The sequence below is a fragment of the Fukomys damarensis genome, unplaced genomic scaffold, assembly GCF_012274545.1.
Source record: "Fukomys damarensis isolate Sample0158 unplaced genomic scaffold, DMR_v1.0_HiC HiC_scaffold_24, whole genome shotgun sequence".
NCBI classification, from domain to species: Eukaryota; Metazoa; Chordata; class Mammalia; order Rodentia; family Bathyergidae; genus Fukomys; species Fukomys damarensis.
Window position 1 is genome coordinate 51,844,002 of NW_022900936.1, and position 7,125 is coordinate 51,851,126.

The 7,125-nt window shown below is 32.9% G+C and overlaps 1 protein-coding gene across 12 annotated transcripts in view; it reads left to right on the forward strand.

Moving 5' to 3' along the window:
- Bbx (BBX high mobility group box domain containing) overlaps positions 1-7,125 on the forward strand; it is a 263,754-nt gene that overhangs the window by 109,500 nt on the left and 147,129 nt on the right. For 9 of the 12 annotated variants that reach the window (XM_033768113.1, XM_010630160.3, XM_033768116.1 and 6 more), the window contains one exon: positions 59-131. The exons of 1 other annotated variant lie outside the window; for it this stretch is intronic. The gene's annotated coding sequence lies outside the window, so the exon portion shown is untranslated. 2 more of the 12 variants (XM_010630165.3, XM_010630167.3) reach the window with 1 other exon arrangement.

The window sequence follows — 7,125 nt, forward strand, 5'->3', positions numbered from 1 at the left end:
CTTTGTTAAAGCCTTCATGGCTGTCCATGTTAACCACTTTCCTATGGGTCTTTCACAGAATCCTGCTGCATCACAGAAGCTGGAAGTTCTGATGTTCCATTGAAACACAATGGAAAGTCTTGACCTGACTGGTAAGAGCTGCGCTGAAGGTGCATCTTCCTTACGTACCTAGAAGCAGTGAGGCAGCCAAGAACTATATGCTGTCAGAGCTGGTCTCAGCATTTTCCTAATAGATGGAGTCACCTTCCAGACTGATCAAGGAAGTGTGACAATTATATATTCTCGATAATTTTATTATTTTTTAAAGTTGCATTTTAATCTTCGTCAAGTAAGTAATGAAATTTTTTAAATCTCTGATTTATTTTTGCATAGCAGTGTGTTATTAGTGTCCTGGGTAGATATTACTTAAAAATACTTTGGTCAATTTTCCCAAAAGCAATTTTTGTATACTCATTGACTTTAATTGAAAAATGAACCAGTATCAAAGCATTAGGGAGTTTTTCTTACCTACTAAAAATAATGGAGGTGTGTGTAACTATATTATGAAACCATGTACGACATGAAAACCTCATAATGAAGAAAAAGTTGATATTTTAAAATATATACAAGTGACAAATTATTTTAAACTCTGAAACTCACTCTGTCCTTTCATATGTCAGTTATTTTCAAAGTTGCATTAGGAAAAAATCCTTTATCTGCTTTAAAATGTAAAAATAATATTTTAAAATTAGTTTTAGTATTGGCTGCTTAAATACATGGAGTTTTCCCAGTCTGGGAATAAAATATATGCTTGCTTTACAGATAATATCAATACTGTAGTGATGAACTGGTGATTTATAAGACTGAAGAAGTTGGTGTGAATTAAAATGAGCGAATTAATATAATATTTTGTTGCAATTTTCAAGAAAGGAACTTATTCCTTAATTTAACTTTCCAGTTAATTGTAAATTAATACAAAATCTGTCTCAACTAAGTAGCCATTTGATCTGTAATTTCTGAATTTTAATCTGAATATTGCAATAAAATACATTATTGACTATAACCAGAAATTGACAGAAATTCAAACTGCTGAAAAATTTTAAGGTGGAGGCTTAATGAAGATAGCTAAGATTTTGTACTTCTACTATGCAGTAGTACCTCAGTTCATGGACTTAATTTGTTCTATGATTTTGGAAAAGATGACATTTGTGTTTGTGTGGGAAATATGGCTGCATTCTTGTCTGTCACCTGATGCAGAGTTTGCAAACAGAAATTTTGACAAATGCCCTGTTTGTGAACCAAATTGTTTGCAAACAAAAGCATTCCTGAACCAATGTACCACTATATTAAGAAATAGGAAAGATGCTGTACAAAACCAAGTGTAATTAGGAACTAATGCCAGGAAGAAATTACTTGACACAAAGATGTCAGCGTCTGTTAAATCTAAGAAGCATGTTACATCAGTTAGCTTAGGTGAAGTTACAGTGTAACTGGGCTCCATGTCTTTATTCAACATTTTAGGGATGCACAACTATTAAAGGAAAAAAGAGTAATAGTGAAACCATGGCCCTTAAATGGTTTCTTGGAAGTAACACGTGTCACTACTTCTCATATTTCACTGTCCAAAGAGAGTCCCTTGTGCTTTGGGATAGCAGGGGGCCTTCAAAGAGTGTTGGGGTAGAGAAAGGCGAAGAGGGAGAGACAGTGTGTTTTTTAACTGTAATATATACAGAATACCATCTACTACTACTTAGAGCAACAGGGTGCGCATAATAAAGATTCCAAGAAGTTCTACAGTAATAAATCTGCCTACCATGTAAAATCATTTAACTGTGAATTGTTCTAATTCTGTTATGTGGAATACTATCTGTGAAAAGTTTTAAGGAGTGAGGAGTTGATATAATTCAAAAGTTTCTGGATGTTTTATAAACTATTTTAGTATAAATCTTAGGCTTATATTATTGTTTAATAAGTAGTTTTTGAAATGAAAGAAAATTCCTGTAAGGTGAACCCCCCTGCATGTATAGAATTTGAGAAAGGAACCATGATACACATAGTAATTTATTCACTATGTATAGTAGGTTACAGAACTTCAAATTTCTGTAGCTTGTTATATAATAGGGAAGAAATTATTATGCTATCTAACTGATATAAGAAATAAGTATTTTGCTTTTTCCTGTAGTAATACAATAATTTTACCTGATAAAATGGCAACCAAATGCCTTTGTCTACATTAGTTCAATTTTAAGAATCATTCTAGAGATGAAGCGTGTATGCACTTTAGGGTGCTTATTTATATCCCAGGGGTTTTCTCAGGTACTCACCTGAAGTCATAATCATTATACAGTGATTTTCTATTACTACGTATTAAGTCTTTTAGAAAATTACTAGGTGTGTAGAATACCTCTTCCAGTATTGATTTGATTACAGCCACAGGTATTAAAAAGCACTTCTACCAGACCTATGTAAAGTAATTTAGAAGTCCAGCAGTATGTAAATGATGCTCTGTTTGATAGTTTATAGTTCCCTAAGATTAAGGGGAGAGAAATATGTTTAAAAAGCAGTCTTTTCTTTAAAAAAAAAAAAGATTTGATCAAATATATAATTAATGTTTAAATAAAAAATTGTTTATTGTAAAAGACACATTGCCATTAATTCTTCTCAAGTTACTTTCCTTCACTTTGAACACATTGATTCCCATCTTTCCACTTTCCAGAGCAGTTCTGCAAGTCCTCTTTCATGAGTGTCTTTATGAGGTACAATTAAAAAATATGGTGACTGCTGCTACCTAGTGCCATACAATGGAAAGGCAGCTATGATAATGCAACTAAAGACAGCCACAAACATATTTATAAAGGTTAGAGTGCAAGACAGCATAGCTTTTGGATTTAAAGAAATCCTAAGCTGAGTACTTTTTAATCGGAAGAATTTGGGTGATTATTTGACCTCTCTGAAACTTTATTTTCCTTGTCTTAATACAGAATAATGATCTTTGTTGTGTAGAATTGGGAAAAGTAAGTGAGGTTAATTGTGTCAAGTGGCAAATGTAGTGCCTAGCTAAAACACAGATGCACTCAGAAAATGGTAAATTTTTTTCACCTCGAAGAAATGGTAAATGTAGAGTTAGCTATGCTTACTCTAATTTAAATATCGCATAATATCTGCATATAATAAAATGTGATATGTACCCTATGAATACAATCTTTTATTTGTCAATTAAGAATTTTTAAAATGTGATCAAAGCTCAAGAATCCTGCTACTCATAAAATACACCTATTAGATATCTGGCACTATATGCATATCTAAAATATGTTTGTGTATACTATAAATCTATAAACAACCCTCCTTGCAAATAATTTTTTAAAATATCCTGAATAGTTTTACTAGAAATTGAAAGTGGCTTTGTTCTTACCACTGATGAGTGAGTCCTATAAAAATGTTAGCCACTCTGTAATCTAATATTTCATGTATACTACCGAGAATTTAGAAGCCAAAGAACAGGGTGATGGCCAAGGATGGATGGATACATGGTGTACAGTCTTAAAAATGAAGTTAACATCAAGTTGCAAAACAATTCAAATTTTACATAATTTTAAAGCAAGGTGAAAAAAATAGGAGATAGTACCAGAGAAATTACCTTTATCATGTAGAACAGATGCTGTTTGGTTTCAAAAGGAATTAGCATTTCTGTTCCCAGATTTTTGTTACTATTCTTCAGTGAAAGTTTAATTAATTCAGACTCCTTAGAGGAACTCTCTATTGACATTGCCTAGTATACCCTCAATCAGGTACCACATAGTGTAACTACTTTGTAATTCAAAGTATTATGCTCTTTTTAAAGTGACAGGTTTTTGTTTGTTTGTTTTTGTTTTTGTTTTTTTTTTTGAGACAGGGTCTCACTATGCAGTTGAGACTGACCTGGAACTCACTATGTAGCCCAGGCTGGTCTCGAATTCACAGCAATCCTAGCTCAGCCTATGGAGTGCTGGGATTACAGGCGTGCGCCACCACGACTGGCTTAAAGTGCCAGTTTCATTTGCTTAATTTAAAATAACAGATGTATATAGAAGTGATGGGGTGAGTTTTTCTTCAAATTGTTCCAGGCTTTTCTTTTTATAAATGGAGCATCTTGGTTACTATCAGATATTTAACTGGATTATCAGTAGGGTAAAAACTACTTCAGAAATATAAACTCTTCATCATTAGAGATTGCTGTAGCCTGCACAGGCTGCTGTGACAAAATACTGCAACCTGGATTGCTTTATCACCATACATTTATTTTATCACAGTTTTGGAGGCTAGAAGGCCACAAGTAAGATGCTGGCAACTTCAGTTTCTGGTGAGGCTCCCTTCCTGCCTTGTACATGCTGCCGTCTTGCTATGTCCTCAGATGGCTCTTCTCTGTGCATCAGAGAGTGAGTGAGCTGTTTCTCATCTCAAAATCACACTAATTCTTTTGCTTTAAGCCCTCAACTTCTGACCTTACTTAATCTTCATTCCCTCTTTATTAATACTCTCTACCTTGTCACATTGGAAATTTGGCCTTTAACATGTGAATTTTAGGGGAATATAATTCTGTCTATAAAGAGGTAGTTTTTCTCTACTGAAGAATGAAATGGAGATGTTTTTTAAAAAGTATATTCTATATCATTTAATAGTGTTTTCTACATCATTTAATCAAGAAATGTGGTTTGTTATCGTCGAAGATTCCAAATGTATCTATGGTACTGTTGAGGTGGGAGACATTTCAAGTCACTGAATTTGTATTTCTTCCTCTTTGAAGTCACTATATATGAAAAAGAGATTCTTACTGTAAAGTAATCAAGTGTAATAACTTTAAAATCAGGTGGTTTGTATAATGGAAGAATTACATTGTAAAAACTGACTTCAATGTATAATCACTTTATTTAGGAATGGAATGTATCTGAAAATTAGGTTGGGGAATTTGACAGCTAATTTTTGGGTTATATCTTTTTTTGTTTACTGTCTTATCAAACCAATTCACATTTTCAAGATAATATTCTTTTACTTTGAATCAGTTGAGAATTGAAATGGCATATTTAAAATGGGAGGTGTGCGTTTGAAATCCACCAGAAGTCAGGGAGGCATAAATTTGATATGTTTACCTCTTTATTGTCCTGTTTCTCTATCTTGCTTTCTCCTTGTTTTCCTTCCTTTTTTGCCTTCTCTGGTAGCAGTTCTTAAATTAGATAAAAGTTGAGGTTCTCAAATATAGTATAAATTTAGTTCATTGAATATCTGTATATAGTGCTTTATTTTATACAGTAATGTACTTTTTCTATTAAACTTGTCAGTTGCTGGATACTTGGGATTAATGATAAGTAAATACTGCATTTATTTGTTGGATGTTGATGTAGGCTCATATTAACTTTCTTTGTTTTACTGTTGTATGATTGTGTGTGTGTGTGTTTCTGTGTAACTACAATAATTTCAGTTTCTGATGATTTGGCATCTCTTTAAAACAGAATATATAAAGAAATGAACCTTTGAGATTTAAACACTTTTGTGTAAAATTTTAAAAATTCATTTGTCAAATTTATCATTTCACTTCTGTTTGTTGACCACAGGATAAGTAAACTAATTTTGTAGATCAGTTTAATTGAAAGATATTTTCATGTTTGATTTTAGACTCTCTTAAAAGATATTTCTGAAATTACTCGAGCTCAAAAGCTTATATATAAATTTTTGCAGTGTATTTCTTCTCAATACAAGTATCAGTTTACAGATTATGAAATTCTATCAGTAAAGGATAACGTAAATATATTCAAACTTGTCATTTCTATGCATTTACTGCCACTCTGAAAGATTATTAATATGTTGCATATTTTTATTTTGAAGTCTGTACTCTTCCATTATAGAGAAGTATGCTTCCTCAGGAAAATAAGTGGATCTAATAGGAGGTGTGTAAGTCAACTTTCCATCACTGTGACAAACGCCTGAGATGATCAACTTTTAAGCAGAGATATTTATTTTTGCTTGTGGTTTTAAAAGTTCTAGTCCATGATCAGGCAGATTTGATGATTTTAGACCAGGATGAGAGTGCCAGGTGGCAGTAGTGGGAGCACATGTCAGGCAGCATGTGATAGCAAAAAAGTGCTCACCTCATGACAGGGAAGGACAGAGAGACTGGCTTCTCACAGTTCCCTTGGAAACTGCATGTGCAATGACTCAAAGGCCTCTGTGCCAGGCCCTAACTTTTTAGGTTTCTACTCCCTCCTTTAACATGTGGATCTTTGAGAGATATTCCAGGTCCAAATTACAGCAAGAATGAAATTGTTCTTAACACTTATCTCTAAGAATCTGTGTGCTTTTTAGTGGGAAATACATATTGCATTTACTGGATATTGTGTATATTTGCATCATATATGTATTCATATCATAAGTATGTGTGAGTGTATATGTGTATATTTTCCATAAGACCTCTTCAAGATGCTATTGTACCTACATTTATACTAGCAAATCCCTAAACTTACAGAGTCAGGCACATGGAATGTGCTTGATAAACATAAGTGGATTAGTATTATAAAAATTCACATTTCATTAATCTGTTATTGTGTTGAACTTGGTGTTAATAAGCATTCCCTGGTTATATGGAGATAATTATTTTTTCTAGATTGAGTTCAAGAACAAGAGTGTTCTTCAAAATTAAAGGTCTCTCCATGCCTTTAAGTTTGCAGTCAGTCTTATACTTAATAAATATTAGTGGGACTGAGAACTTAAAATGAACAGCAAAATAATTTGAGGTACCTTTTGACTCATTTTTTATGTACACTTAATCAGTAGTAATTTCTTAAAACTTGTTAGCTTTCAAGCAAATGATTCTCTAGCTTTATGGGGGACTTTCTGGGTAGAGCCTACATGAAGGTTTTGAGCTTTAAAGAGAGGCAAATTGGAGCTTTAAGAAATCTAGGGTAGTATCTGGAGTGAGTTGATATGTACTAGAAAGGTTGACTGAAGTCCACTTTTAGGTGTTTTATTCTGGAAAGTATTTTTAGGTTTTCTTTGTATTCAGTGTGATTTATGAAGTTGATAACATTGCATTTTGGTTTTGTATTGACTTTTAGCTTTAATTGAGTTTATTGGTACATTTTAGGGATACAGTACAGTTACAGTCAGTTGGGATCT